Raw genomic sequence first — 16,573 nt, forward strand, 5'->3', positions numbered from 1 at the left:
TGAAAAAAATGATTGCTTCACTTCTTCCATTTTACTTTTGTTTGGGGACTATGATTTTCCTAAAGCACAAACGTCACTTTGGGGAAGCTATCTCCTGCTCCCAGAATGCTCATCTGCCATTTGGCTAACGTAGCTTCCTTTAAGAGTATAAATAAGCCAGCCTAAGTGAAGTAGCAATGTTTAGGGAGCAGGAGGTAGTATTTGCAGGGCAAGTTAAATCACTGCCACTATCTTAACTGCCCATATCCCTTCAGCCTCTGATGGAGATAGCGCAGGTTCTGAATCCAAGGGTTCTTGAGACTAGCATTTCTTCTAGCCTAGTGCCCTCAACCACCATCCTGGAAAGCCTCACCTATGGGAATGCAACCTGGCAACATAGATGCTACAGCTACTGAAGAGCCAGGGGAGAAAATGTTGCTGTCAAAGCCCTTAGCGCCTTGGGTTCCATCAAAGCCTTGTGTAGCCATCAAAATCTTTGGCATTTGCGCTCAGCATCAGAAACTGATAGGATTTATCAGTGAACATGACATTAAAGAAGGAGGATGAATTGCTTTTTTGCCACTGTACTCTAAGAACCATGAAACTTTTTCAGGTGATCTGAAACTGAAACCTTCCATCTGTGTTGTCTCCTCCATTAGAATGTGAGCTCCTCTAGAACAAGAAGGGTCCTGCTTGGTTTTTTGGTTGTTGTTTTTTGTTTCCCCAATGTTTTGCATATAGTAAATTCTTAAGAAATGTTTCATTCATTTAAACTTTTCTGTAAAATGGGAAGACTTGCCCAAAGTCACACAACTTCTGAGTGTCAAGGTGTCAGACTGAATTTGAACTCTGGTCCTCCTAACTCCAGGACCAGTGCTCTATCTAGTGTGCCACTTAGTCCACCTAATTGCCCACCTTTAAAAAACAATATTTTAACAAGGTTTTGTAAAGATGAATGATGAAAACTAGTTTTGCATGTATTTGGAAAATACATGCAAAATGCATTAAAATGCAAAAAAAAAATAAAAAATGATATTTTATTTTCTCCAGTTACATATAAAGACAATTTTTAACATTTCTTTTTCCCCCCTGAGGCAATTGAGGTTAAGTGACTCACCCAAGGTCACACGGCTAGGAAGTGTTAAGTGTCTGAGATCAGATTTGAACTCAGGCTCTCCTGACTTCATCTGGTGCTCTATCCACTATGCCACCTATCTACCCCCCAACATTTTTTTAAAATAGTTGCAATTTTTTTCTCTCCCTTCCTCATCTTCAGTTCCCCCCTGAAACAGTAAATAATTCACTTGCAAACATATTACCAGTATATTTCATGTTGTAAAAGAAGATACAAACTCAAAGGAGGCCGAGAAGGGAAAAATGCAGAAAATGAAAAATAGTGTGCTTCATTCTGCATTTTTGATTTTATCAGTTCTTTATTTGGAGATGGAAATTTTTTGTTTTGTTTTGCAAGGCAATCAGGGTTAAGTGACTTGAACAGGGTCACACAGATGATAAGCTTCCTTACCCAGAAGATCCATTTGGTAATCAGAGAATAATACTGACTTAATAGACAAAGCACTTTATATCCTCTATCTTACTTTCTTCGACTATAAAGTACTGTGAAGTACTTGAATCCCTATGGCCTTGATTCCACTTAGCTTGAGAGATCAACATAGCTATAGACTTAGCCAAAATCACAAATACTAAGTCATGCAATCAGGACTAATCCAAGACTTCTGACTTTTTGAATGGTGTTTGAAGACACAGAGAAAGTAACTGAATTGTCCATAGCCACACAGCTAATTAATGGCAGAATTAAACCATTGTCTGCGTTCAGGGGTGCTAGACACTCCTCCATGCCCGAGGTTTCTACCTTATCAAATTTTTATGTGCCATAGAAGATGACTTCATTGTAAATACACAAGAATAATTCTTGTTAAGAAGGGAAATAAACATGTATTTTTTTGTTAAAGAGATTTCTTATTGACTCATCTCCTGGAGCTGGAGATTAAGACTACCTCCAGATAGTTTGATGTGGCCTTTTTTTTTGTTGGGTTTTTTTTTTTTTGGTTGTTTATCTTGTCTCTTGAAACAGAAATGTGAACTGAGTAACACAATGACTTGACTTTTCAAGGATACTGAAAAGAAAATGAGGTTTGCTTGCCCAGCAGTTTATTTCTAAGGGATCCTGTTGTTTGATTCCCAGATGCCACTGGCAGTGTTTATAGACTTCAGGGTTGTTGTGAAGAACAAATAAGATAACACATATAAAAATCCTTGCAATGAACCAGGAGATCATTATACACTTCGACAACGATATTGTATGAGGACATATTTTGATGGAAGTGGATTTCTTTGACAAAGAGATCTAACTGAGTTTCAATTGATAAATGACGGACAGAAGCAGCTACACCCAAAGAAAGAACACTGGGAAACGAATGTGAACTATCTGCATTTTTGTTTTTCTTCCCGGGTTATTTATACCTTCTGAATCCAATTCTCCCTGTGCAACAAGAGAACTGTTCGGTTCTGCAAACATATATTGTATCTAGGATATACTGCAACATATCCAACATATATAGGACTGCTTGCCATCTAGGGGAGGGAGTGGAAGGAGGGAGGGGAAAAATCAGAACAGAAATGAGTGCAAGGGATAATGTAAAAAAATTACCCTGGCATGGATTCTATCAATATAATAATTATTAAATAAAAATTTTTAAAAAAAGACAATAATGTTCTTAAAGGATCACATGCATTGTTTTTCCATTTGGGAAGTTTAAACTTTTTGAATTTCTTATGATTTCTCATGAATGGTTACCTTTTTGTGTTTCCCTTGAGTCTTGTGGTTTAATAAAAAATTTTCTATTTAAAAAAAATAAATAAAACTCCTTGCAAACCTTAAAATGCTATACAACTGATAGCTATTATTTATTTATAAAAAGGGTAAAGGAAGCTACTCATAATACTTAACTCACAGAGTTTCTATGAAGGTCAAATGAGATAATGGTTTAAATCATTTGGCAAACCTTAAAATGCTATAAAAATAAGTTTTCAATCAGGTAAATGCCATAGATGTATCAGATAACAGTTCACCCATATTGATTTCTTTTGGACTGGATCTCTGATTTGTAGCCACTAATGCAAATTGACACCTTCTTTTGGGCTGATAGCTCTCATTATATGATGACAAATTATAGGCTAAGTGAAATGGAAATAAATGATTTTATAAAATAGTTGGTTAAACTTTGTGTCAGTTAATGGATCTATGTCAGCCCAAGAGGCTTTGTGCTTTCATAGATACTTAGTACTAGGTTTAGAATCAAAAAGTTATAGATATGATTCCTACCTGAGAAACTTTCCTAGCTGTGTGATCCTGGGAAAATTACTTGAGCTTTCTGGGTCTCATATGTAAAATGAGGGTCTTTAAGAGCCCTTCCAGTTATAAAAAATGGTCATTTTCATCTATAGGGAAGTTTCTACTATGGTATCACAATTCTTTGGGCTTATCTTGTTAAATTTTTCTTTTATGACTTGGAGGAAGATACGGAAAGGATGACAGATGATATGGAAAGAAATGTAAGAATGCTGGAATAAAAAAAAGAAGAAATTTAACATCAATAAAGTTTTGTGTTTAGGTTCAAATGAATGAATGGCAAAGCATTTATTAAGCACTTAACATCACAAAAGATAAAGTCATATTTCAGTTTAATGAATGAATATCAAAACATTTATTTAGCACTTCTCATTAATAAAGATAAAGTCCTGTATTAAGATTCAAGTGAATAAATGCCAAAGTATTTATTAAGCCCTTAAAATTAATAAATATAAAGTCCTATATTTGGGTTCAAATGAACAAATGGATGACAATACATTTATTAAGCACTTATTGTGTGCCTATCACTATGCTAATTGCTGGGAATGCTGTTGCTGAGCAACAGTTTCTGACTCTTTGTGAGTCTTGGCAAAGATATTGGAGTGGTATACCATTTCCTTCTCCAGATCATTTTTACAGATGATGAACTGAAGCAAACAGGATTATGTGACTTGTCCAGGGTCACACAGCTAGTAAGTGTCAGATTGGAATTGAATTTATGAAGAGTCTTCCTGATTCTAAACTCAGTGCTCTGTCTACTTCATCACCTAAATTGCCCTAATCACAGGAGATACACAGACAAAGAAAAGTAGGCTTATATTCTAATTGGCAGGAGTTTATACTCAAACTGGCAGAGACATTACGAAAAAGAAGTTTCAGTAGCAAGGGCGATGGTAAGAAATAGAAATCCATTGGTGTAGCAACAAACAAGATACCAAAGTCAAAAGTCTTTAACTTCATGAGAAAGTCAGTTCATGGTTCCAGAGGTCTGTGGGATATTGAGACCGAACATGTGAGAAGACCTGGAAAATCTTGGAATACAGGTGCCCAGGCTGTCTGAACCCCCAGCTCACTGAAAAAAATAGAGTTCATTATTCCCATCTCATTCAGGTGTAAGAACAGATGGAGCATCCTAGATGGTGAAGTTGGTGGAAACTGGGAAGGAGAGAAACTAAGGAATAAAGGGCAACCACAGTGATGAGGAAAATTAGCTAGAGAACAATGTGTGTGAATTGATTACAAGATTAAATATGAGCCAACAGTGCGATATGGTTATTGTTTGTTGTTTTTTTTTCCTAAGAGAACTTTTGTTAGTAATTGTAAGCCACGAGCACAGAGTGAAGGAACTCAGCTTCGGCAATGCTCCAGGGATGGACTTCACAGACTACACTTAGATCTGTTAGGTATTTATCCCTGCCTTGGACTCATTTCCTTGTTACCTCTGGGAGGATTTTAGTGGAGTAGTTGAGAGAATAGGAGACTGGCCCTTCAAAAGAGGCAGCCTAATGGTGAGGAAAGAATATTGACTTGGAACCAGGAATCTTGGATTCAAAACCTGACACAAATAATATCATGGATCTAATCTGAGGGGTCTTAGAGTTAATTTTGTCTAGAGATGAGGAAACTGAGGTCCAGGGAGGTCAATTGACTTGTTCAAGATCATCCAATAGTAAACATCAAAAGTGAGATTTGAATCCAAGGTTGCTTCCAGGGTCAATGTTCTTTTGAATCTGCCTGCCATTCGTGCTGTGAATTTTGAGACACATAAGTCACTTAGCTTCCTGGGCACCGTTTTCTTGTCTGTAATGAAGGGACATTAATATTTCCCCTGCCTCTATTACAAAAAAACACTCTGGATTTTTCCCTTCCATCTCCCTGGGATTGTTCTCTGTGGCCCTGGGTGCTTGCAATATCAGAGGGAAAACAGTCAGGAGCTCGTGAGGTGCCCAGAGGTTTGGTGTAATCCACAGTCTTCAACAGATTTTAATTTACTAGGATAATAAAAAAATAAACTAACCATAGCTTAATAAATAACCATAATAACAGCTAACATTTATATAGGCGTTTACAATTTGCAAAGCACTTAACATGTTATCTAATTTGATTCTCACAGTGATCCTGGGAGGTAGGTGCTATTATAATCCTCATTTTACAGATAAGGAAACTGAGGCTCAGATGGGATAAATGACTTGTTTAGAGTCACTCAAGAAATGCCTTAGGCAAAATTCACACTCAGGTATTTCCAACTTCAAGTCTAGTGATATAACTGCTAAATCAAGCTATTACTTCTTAAGTAATGTTACTTAGTTCTAGAATAGTATTTGTGATGTCAGTGGTATGGGGAACACTTGAGGGAACTCCCCACTTGGCGGTGGAGGGAAAGAGGAGGGATAGCTCCCTTACACTAACACAAGGCAATCGCCTTCTCTGAAATTTGTAGTATTATAATTATATCACATGTAATTTTTATATAGCATATATACAGCACAATATATTTATGTCATATCATTGTTATTGTACTGTATATTGTATTATATTGCAATTTGTGATACATTATTATGGATCATAATTATAATTACAGATTAAATGACTTACCCAGGTTTGATGTTTGTTCAGTCAATTTTTCAGTGGTGTTCGACTCTTTGTGACCTTGTTTGGGGTTTACTTGGCAAACATACTGGAGTAGTTTATCATTTCTTTCCAGATGAGGAAACTGAGACAAACAGTATTAAAGTGACTTGTCCAGAGTCATACAGTTACTAAATGTCTAAGGCCAGATTTGAATTCCAGAAGATGAGTCTTCCTGATTCCAGTCTTGGCACTCTGCAACATCTAGCTGCCCCGTCCAACATCACACAACCAATATATAGCAGAAGTAGACTTGAACCTGAGAGTGTTTATTACGTATCAGGATAAATAGAAAGCAAACAACCGGTTGTGTTTCTATACTTATCTTACTGATATTTGCTAGAAGAACCACATCACAATTGCCAAAACATCAAGATGAAAAACAGGAACTTATGTTATGTCAACTGGTCAACTGGATGAATATTTCTTACATGTAACATTCTTTCCTTCCTTCTTCCTTCCTTCTTCCTTCCCTCTCCTTCCTCTCCTTCTTTCCCTCCCTTCCTTCCTTTATTTTTCCATCCTTCCTTCCACCTTCTCTTCCTCTTCCCTCTCTCCCTCCCTCCCTCTTGCCTTCTTGCTTTTCCTCCTTCCTTCCTTCCTTCCTTCCTTCCTTCCTTCCTTCCTTCCTTCCTTCCTTCCTTCCTTCCTTCCTTCCTTCCTTCCTTCCTTGCTTCCTTCCTTCCTTCTTTCTTTTCTTCCTTCTTCCTTGTAACCTTTTTTTGATGGTCTTCAGATGCCCATTGATAGGTTGAATTGTGCCCCTTAAATCACACAATCTTGTTCATAGTAGGTTCTTAATAAATGCTTATCAGATTGAATTTTGACATTATAAAAACACAGGAAGAAAAGATTTTTCAAAAATATACAAGTCTGGTCCCAAAGTTAACCTACTTTATATATGTAAGTTGCTTAAGTGATATTGATGAAGTTTGTATCAGATATTTTTATCAGTTCATGAAAAAAGGAAAAATCATTTGTTAAGATATTCTACAATTGTGTGATTTGCTGTCTAAAATAATCGTCATCCCCCCAACCATGGTTGTTTGGTTAAATGTGATTTAAAGTTCTTTCCCCACAGTAGCCATGACATTTAGCTGCTGGGGTCCTTTCCAGAACAGTCCTTCTTGCAGTCACATCCAAGGAACATCTGCTCAGGGCAGCCAGTCAATATTGTGGAAGAGTTCAAAGCCTACAGATCGTTAGCAGTGTCAGCTTAACAACCAGAGGTAATAGCATTAAAGTGGGCAGCCTTAATGCCCAACAATTGAAGCCTCATTAATCAGTGATTTATCATGATGAAAAGGCCTGTTTAACCTTTGGTCTTCAAGGCCTTTCTCTCTTGAACAAAAAGGTCTATTATTTCAAGTTGTCAAGTGATCATTTGCAAGTTGTAAATGAACATATTCAATTACACTTAAAACAATGACCAATACTGTATTTTCCAGGACTTTGCCATAGCCACAACATTTTATCTCAATTGTTTAAAAATTTTTTTTAATGTTTTAATGATGTTTACCTTCTGGGGGCCCTACTGGCGTATCTGACCACTTTAGTGTGTTGTAAACATCTTCCCCATCTCCCTAGAGAGGTGGGGGACTATGGATGTAGAATGGTGCATACTACACCAGACATGGTAACTATGTCAGTTGATTTTGCTTGACTGTATTTCTTTGTTGAAAGAAAAAATTCAAAGGAGCACAGATTTAGAGCTTAGAAGTCATCTAGTTCAAACCCTTCACACTTTTATCTCAGAAAACTAAGTCCCCCAAAATGAAATCACTTATCTTAAGGTCATACAGGTAGTATTTAAATCACAGCTACTATTTGAATACTGGTCCTTTGATTCTGAATCCATCTCTCCGTTGTACCAGATTCTTTCCCCAAAGTTGAGCGATAGAGATGGAGTACGTAGGGCATACCTACCAGAAATAATTGGGAAAAGGCAGCATGGTTTAGGGATAGAAAGCTGACCTCAAAGCTTGAGTTCAAGTCTCAATTTAGACCAACATTGATGTTGTGACTATGGGCAAATCACTTAACTTTCTCTGGATTAACTCTAAGATTGTGAATTTCATCAAAGGTGCTGACCTATATTGGAAGAGGTATTTCCTCACTTAAACATTTTCTATACCAATGAAATCACTAATCTAGTATCTACATAAGACTTGTTCTTAAAATGTTTTTATGCAAATTCCATTGTAACCAGAGAGAAGTTAATTTAAGCAAACCATTGCCAATTGTCTATGACTCGTAGTTCCTGATTCCCATCTGGAATAAAAATTCCAGTGGAAACTTGATATTATTTGAATTTGACACTGATTCCCTGCTAACTTTCCTCAGTTTTTCCAGAAACAACTGGGTAGAAAGAATAAAAGGGGCAGAAAGTAAAATTTTTCAGAAATAGAATAGGTTTGGGTATGTTTATTTTCCTCATTTTAGTTTGTTCGGACTTGCTCACATTGATGGGGGAATAATATCACCCCGTCCAGGAAAATGTAGCTCTATCAAAATGGCAACATCTGTGCTTCTTGAGATCTGGGCCTCTTTGGAACTGAAACTGTCAGTCATGATAAATTGTGCCCAGTTGTATGGAGGCTATTGTGAAGCAGACAAATGTCCATCAGGGACTCACATGAGGCTACCAAACTCAGTTCATTTGTCACTTCTCTAATTTATACCCAGGGCCTCTTAGGTGAGAAAAGAGGGGGGTTCCTACTCACTTGCAGCTCTGAAATCTCCTTCCAATTTTGAGATTATGATCCCAAAAAATAGCAAAATAGAAAGATAGCAACAGTAAATTAAGGTGTGAGAAATCTAAAATTCACCAGAGAAGTTCCAGTGGTAAGGAGATTAGTGTGATAGAACTGGGCAGAATAATAGTAACTGTAATCAGTTATTCAGTCAGTAATTAAGTTTATTAAGTGCTTACTATGTGCCAAGAACAGTGCTAAGCACTAGGGAATACAAATTCAAACAGAAAGAAAGACAATCCCTGACCTTAAGGAGCCTACATTCTCATTTTATAGTAGCTTATATTTCTGTCATAATGGGAAAAGTGCTGGATTAGGAGTTAAGAGAAGCAAGCTTTTAACCCTGACTCTGACCATACTTGCGTTATTATGGACTAGTCATCTAAACTCATGAGACCTCAATTTCCCCATCTGTAAAATTCGACTAAGTGACATCTAAGATTTCTTTCAGCTCAAAATGCTGTGACAGAGAACTCTAAGTTTAGATAACACTTTATAGATAGATAAATATAAATATCTGTATCTGTATATCTAATATATATCTATATATAGATAACACTTTATATATCCATGATCTTCACAATAGCCTTGTATGTCTGGGAATGCGTTTATTATCGTTATCTTTGTTTTACAAATGAGAAAACTGAAGTTCAAGAAAATTTAAATGATTTGCCCAAAATCACAACAACAGAGGGAAGATTTGAATCCAAGTCTTCTGACTGAAAAATATATCATACTCTTGACTCTATACCATGCTTCCTTTCAAATGATAATTCTTCGTACTCTATGGAATTTAATCAATTCATTCTTAAACTATTCGTTTTCATTGTTGTTTGATCAATTTTCATTTGTTTCTGACTCTTCATGATTCCTTCTGGGATTTTCTTGGCAAAGATACTGGAGTTGTTTATTATTTCATTTTCTGGATCATTTTACGGATGAGGAAATTGTGGCGAAAAAATTAAGTGATATCTCCAAGCTCACATAGTTAATAAGTATCTGAGGCCAGAACAAAATAAATAATTAAATATCAGTTTTTTAAAACTTTATTACAGAGATTTGAGAAGTAAATTATCTTGAGGTAAGAGGAACTCTTTGAAGGAGGAAGGTGGGGAAATTTTCTGACCATCTATAGGTTTACAAAAAGTCCGACATATATAAAACACAAGCTGGATCAAACAAGAAACAGAAAACTTGCATACCATTGATATAACATATGATCAAAGAATTATGTTGAGATTGGTGATTCAAACTATAGCTTCTCTGCAAAGCTGAAAGTAATAAGGCCAGAGAAGATGCATAATTATTGGCTCAGATGCTTCCTAATTATGGATGAATTACTAGCAAAGAACTAACTTCCTCTTAGCTACACTAGATCTTGGATTGCATAACAGAAAGCATCATATATTAATCATAAAATGTTGAAAATATTAGTGATCCTTAAAAAAACAGGTCAGTTATGTGTTTATGTACTTTACATGAAGCGTTCACAACTTATATCACTAAAAACTGTTTGAACAATTATAGAAAAGTAATTTACTGGCTGAGGAGCAAAAAAAAGACCCAAGTATATAAAGAATAATTTGTTAATTCAGGAATTACGGATAAACTGCCCCAATTCATTTCTGCACTCATGGCTTATTCATATACTGAAGATATAGAAAATAAACCTGAGAATAATGAGAACACTACAGTTTTTGATATTCATGTAAAAACTGGCCTTTATTTGAAATATATCCCTATCACAGTAGCATCAAGAAAAAAGCATTTTTTTAAGGAGACAGTTTAAGCATATAATTGTTCTGCTTAGCCTTATATCCATTTTCATGTGTCTTAAATAGAACAGCAAATTTTCCTATCAGGTGAGCACCTTATTTTTTCTCTCTTTTCTTCTTTCTTTCCCTCTTTCCTTCCCTTTCTTCCTTCCTTCCTCTCTCTCTGTCTTTCTGTCTGTGTCTCTGTTTCTCTCTGTGTGTGTCTCTCTGTCTATCTCTGTCTCTCTCTGTCTTTTTGTCTCTCTCTCACATTCCCTCTCTCTCTCCTCTCTGTCTGTCTCTCTCTCTGTTGTGTGTATGTGTATTTCTCTCCCCCCTCCTTTTATATGTATGTATGAGTAAACATACATACACACATGGCACAAAAGTACATGATTCCATCAAAGGATATATTCACAGTTCTCTCATACTAGGGAATAATTCTCCAATAACATTATCATTTGGATTTCATAAATATAAAAATTTTAGCATAGTATACAGAAAGATAGAGCCCAGGACGTCAAGCTTGAATCTATAGATCTTTGTACTAATGTATGTAGGTGATACCTACAAGTTCTTTGGGTCTCCTCCAAACAAGACACATTAATTACTCCAATAGTATCTGAATATGCTTAAGCGATACATTGTCATTATGAAATAAAAACTAAATGGGAAGAATGTTTAAAGCAATTAAAATCTAAACAACAGCGTTAATGTACCTATTTAGAGCTATAAAATGAACCATAATAGATTTAAACATCAATCTAGTAAAAGCCTGTACATTTTAAACAAAAGACAGGAAATCACCAGTTAAGATCATAATAGAAAGTTGAGCATTTTTTCTACCAAAGAACAGGAAGGAGAGTGATAGACTTTCTTAAAGCCCATGATTAAACTTGTGAAGCACCTAAATGAAAACTTTTGAAAGAAGTAGAAATCACTTCTTCCAGCACTAGTGAAAGAGGATCACAGGTACATACCATTGAATTTGTTACCTTAAAAATCAAAAGTAGTTTTAATTGATCTAAGAATAGAACCCAAAGGTCTCCATGGGCAAAATTCACATAAAGTCAGCCAGAATATTGACAAAGATGTGTCAAATAAATGGTTATCCTTCAGATTTGTTTATAGAACAAATAAAAAAGATTTCTTACATGAAGTAAGGCCTATGTGACAATTAGTAGAAATTACTGAAGGATGAAATTATGCAAGGTAACAGTGGAGACAATCGCGACAGGTTACATAAATGAAGCACCTACAGATTATATAACAAGATATTACTTGGTATTTAGAATTATACATCAAAAGTTTTTATGTTTTTCATGTGCTAACATAATAAATCCATATACTTTGACTATATCTCAATATATTCAATATACCTCAATATCTAGAGAACTATATTAAGAAACTGTAGTGAATTTTATTATTATCTCTGACCACACTTTTGCCCATGGTTGACTAGATATATCATTGACCTGTGAAATCCTAAGAAAAATGTTTTTTAATAGATATTGCCATAGCAAATGTTATAGACACCTAGATCCATGTAACAAAAAAGCTTTCGAAATATTATGACTTAGCAGAGTTTATCAAAATCATATGGGAACAAGATAATGTGTTTATCATCCCATTCTGTCTGCTGTCAGAATTGTTCTGAAAATAGTTTTCATGAATCTATACAGGATAGGCTTATATACTCATAATTTCATACAGTTACTAAAAGTTATTTTGTCCACATGTTCAATAATCCATTAGAAATAAACATTTATATATAAATTTTGTGTATAAAATGTATTTAGAACACATTTATATAGACAGATAAATGGCAGTAGGATAGTGACTTTTTGAAGATCTATTTCCATTTGAACCTTACCAAAAATATAAGGAAATAATGTCATTAAAATTGTAAGAAAAAACCTGATTTGAAGGCTAGAATTATATATCAGAGACTTCTTGTCTTTTATGGACTATATGGGATCAGGAGCATTATGACAGCCCAAACCATTGCCTATAATAATCTGGACATAACATTGATTCATATAAACTTATGAACAACATTTTGAATAGTCATCTCAATTTTCCCAACCCACATCAGAGATCCATAAAAAAAACCAAAACTTATTTTTATTGATATCTTTTATCTTTCATTTATATCTCTAATTGACCCCCCCAATAAAAATGATAATGAAAACAGTTCTACAAAACCAACCTATACACCAGCTGAGTTTGATCATAGATGCAATATACCACATTCATGGCTATCAATCTTTCCAGCAAAAGGATGGAGTTGTATTAGTTCACCTCTCTTTTTAGCTAGCATTAGTCATTATACATAGGGAAAACTAGATGGTTTAGTAGTTAGATGAGTGATGGAATTGAATTGAAGTTCAAATCTTACCCTATTTAATTACCCATATGACTCTGGGCAAGTCATTTAACATGTTTCTGCCTCAATTTCTGCATCTGTAATATGGGAATAATAATACCACCTCCCTCTCAGGATTGGTATGAAAATAAAATGAAGTATTTGAAAAGTAAGTTGAAAATTTTAAATTATATTAGTGCTAGCTATTATTGTTACTATAGCTAGCATTGTTTTCTTTTTTTGTTGTTGTTGTTATGGTCATTGGGTATATTGTCTTGTTATTTTATTTTGTGTTATTTCATATGTTACCCCATACTTCTCTGTATTCTTCATATTTGTCAGTTATAGCATTCTATTACATGAATGTATTACAAATTGTTGAGACTTTCTCAATAGTCAAGACTCCATTTTCAAAATAACTTTTAAAAGGAAAGATTTTTAAAGAATATTTTAACATCATGGAGAATATTATTTCTCCCACTTAAATCAGTAACCTTCAAATTATTATCCGCATTTATAATCTCTTCCAATTTCTTCTGAGAATATACTATTTATGCATTTGGGATATTGTTGATGAAAACAAGAAGAAATAGGCAGGCTTTGGTCGATAATTATCTATCGCCAACCACATCTTCAGAGTCACCCACTTGACTTGAAGGCATAGAAATACAAGATCCTGCTATATTTATTATTTGTTGATTTCAAGAAAGCAGTTTATTCAGAGCAAAGCATAGCCCTAATATCTTTCCCCTACTCCCAAAAAGGGTCCCTCATGCATGTGCAAGGTCACATAAAACTCATAATCATAAGGGACACAAAGAGCAATCAGAAAAGTCATAGATAATTATACTGAAGTATTATTACCAAAAATATTTGCACATGTGAAATAGCATAAATGACATTATTAAGAATAAATATGATTAGAAAAGGAGGTAGGCTGCTCATAAAATAGTCGAGAGTAATAATTGATGAACAGCCCAAGTGTTATCTGGGTAGCCATGAAATAGCAAAAAAAAAAAAAAAAATCAGTAGGAAACTTCCCCAGGTTGGGTGGACCCTCTGTGGAGATTCATTGAAAGGCATGAACAAGAATCCCAGTAGGAAGATAAAGCATGAAAGAACTACTCTTTGTGCCAGTGGCAAGAATTCCTTATCCCTGAGAGCATGGATACAGCAAAGTATCATTGAGGTACCAAATCTAAAGGTCACGTGACATGTCTCCAAATCTTTTTATCCTTGCTTTCTCTGTCCCCAATATCTACTCTCTCCTTTGGGCCCCTCCCCTCAGTGTGTGTGTTGTGTATGTGTGTGTGTGTGTGTATATATGTGTGTGTGTGTGTGTGTGTGTATATATTACTACCTACCAGGGCTTTATGTCTTTGCCAGTGGGATGACTGTGATCACTGGGCATGGTTTTAAGCCTAAACATATTTGAATGGGCATTTGCTTCTCTCACTAAACCTGGACCAGTGATATGAAGAAAAATCCCTCTCGCTTTTTTTCCCCCTCTGCTTGCAAAGGGGTGTGTATATATCTGCATATTCATGAAAAAAAAGCATCAAATCTCCGAACTGGCTTTTTCTACCCCCATTCTGTTGCTTAACAAAGGGTTGGCAACAAAAGAAATTCTTCTCGGTTTGTAAAACAGTTGCGTAAAACTTGGACTGTAAAGTCACAGTTGACTGCTTTAATGTGGAACAGTTGGGAGGGTGTAGACTCACTGGCAGGTTGAGACAGGACCCAGGAATGGTCCCTCTATTCTGTTCAGGGTCTACTTAGTCACACCACCTGCTCCCCCTATTATTTCAAGAGCAAACCAGTCATGATAGCATTAACAGACGGACACACGGCACCAGACGGTGCAAGGGGAGTTAAGAAAAGATAAATTAAGTGATCAATAAAGATAAGGAACCTGTTTGGCAGTAAATGGTGGTGACAGAGCAGACAAAACCAGGGGGCAAATGGGCATTTGATAATGCTAATGTGTGTGTAGCTTAACTTCAACTTTCCTCATATTTAAAATTCTCAAACAAATGCATTGTTAGCAATGGATTCCTTCCCCAGCGCACAAAAAGTGGCTAGAGTCAGCCATGATTATTATTGTCATTCTGTTTTAGAGGTAGCGGGCACTTCTTGAAATGGAATGGGGCACGGATCACAGGGGTATGTAAACTGCCCATTCACAGTTACAGCTGGGTTTGACATGAATCCTGTTTGAGTACCTGAAGGGAAAATCTCAAGTACTGTGGACACAAAGAGATGTGTGTTCAAAAGCTGACTTGGGTTTTGTTGTTGTTCAGTCGTTGCAGTTGGATTCGACTCTCTGTGACCCTGTTTGAGATTTTCTTGGCAAAGACTTGAACATATGCATTTAGCATAGTGCCCGGTGAACAGGAGGCATTTTGAAAATGTTTACTGATTAGTGATGGGTATCTTTGAAGCTAACTTTCCACTAAGCTACACTGTCTCTCAATAGAAAGTATGATGTCTGAGAAAAAACAATGAATAAGATTTAACAGTAGTGAATATGGAAATACCAACTGAGCAGACCTTGTGTTTTTCATGCTCACAGGGATGTCGAGAAGATTTTTCTTCTCCACCAGCCCAGGTCAGCACAAGCTAAGTGAGCAGCCAGGCATGAAGTCAGAAATATCCGAGTTCAAATCTGGCCTCAGACTCTTACTAGCTGATACTGGGCAAGTCACTTAATCCTGTTTGCCTCAACTTCACATCTGTAAAATGAGTTGGAAAAGGAAATAGCAAACCACTCCAGTATCTCTGCCAAGAAAATAAAATGGAGAAATGAAAAGGTAGACAAGACTGGAACAACTGAACAACAACTGTTAAATCAAAGAGAAAAAAAAAAGAAAAAGAAAGATTATAAATGGCAGAACAAATGTTGACCTGCATTGGTAGGGGGAATATCCTTTACCTGATGAAAAGATTTTTCTCCTTTTCTACTACCTTGGTTGAATGTTTGAGGCTTTGTGTGGGGCTATTTTAGAGATTTGCCATTTTTAGGGGGAATTGTGCATTGTAAAGGCCTATAGGAATAGGTAAAAGCTGTGTTTTATTTTTATTTTCTTTGTTATATTGCTATTATTAAAAACAGTCACATATTCCTAAGATTGATATTATTTTTAGTCATTTCAGTCTTAGCCAACTCTACACGATCCCATTTGAGATTTTCTTGACAGATATAGTGAAATGATTTGCCATTTATTTATACAGCTCATTTTACAGCTGAGGAAACTGAGGCAAACATAGTTAAGTGACTTGCCCAAGATCACACAGCTAGGAAGTATCAAAGGCCAGATTTGAAATCAGGAAGGTAAATCATTCTGATTCCAGGTCCAATGTTGTATCCATCGCATTGCCTTACTTCCCATTCCTAAGATACCTTGATATGGAAAAAAAATTACGCTAAAAGGCATCTTCAAGTGAAAAGAGTGAAGGAGCATTAGGTTTATAGGAAGAAGATTTGGATGGTGTCCCATTTTCTTCTGCTTTATAGCTGAAGCACTTCAAACAAGGCTCTTTGATGGAGGCATTATGGTCCCTTGGAAGGCAGGCTAAATTTGGAGTTGGGATGCTGAGTTCAAATCCCAATTTTGTCATCCACTCACTTGTGCAAATTTGGATTTATTCCTTCATGTATACAATGAAATTTTTTTTGAGCTTTAGAATCCTCTGAACTCCTATGAATCTTCAGTATCACATC

Source organism: Antechinus flavipes, chromosome 6 (assembly GCF_016432865.1).
Source record: "Antechinus flavipes isolate AdamAnt ecotype Samford, QLD, Australia chromosome 6, AdamAnt_v2, whole genome shotgun sequence".
NCBI lineage: Eukaryota > Metazoa > Chordata > Mammalia > Dasyuromorphia > Dasyuridae > Antechinus > Antechinus flavipes.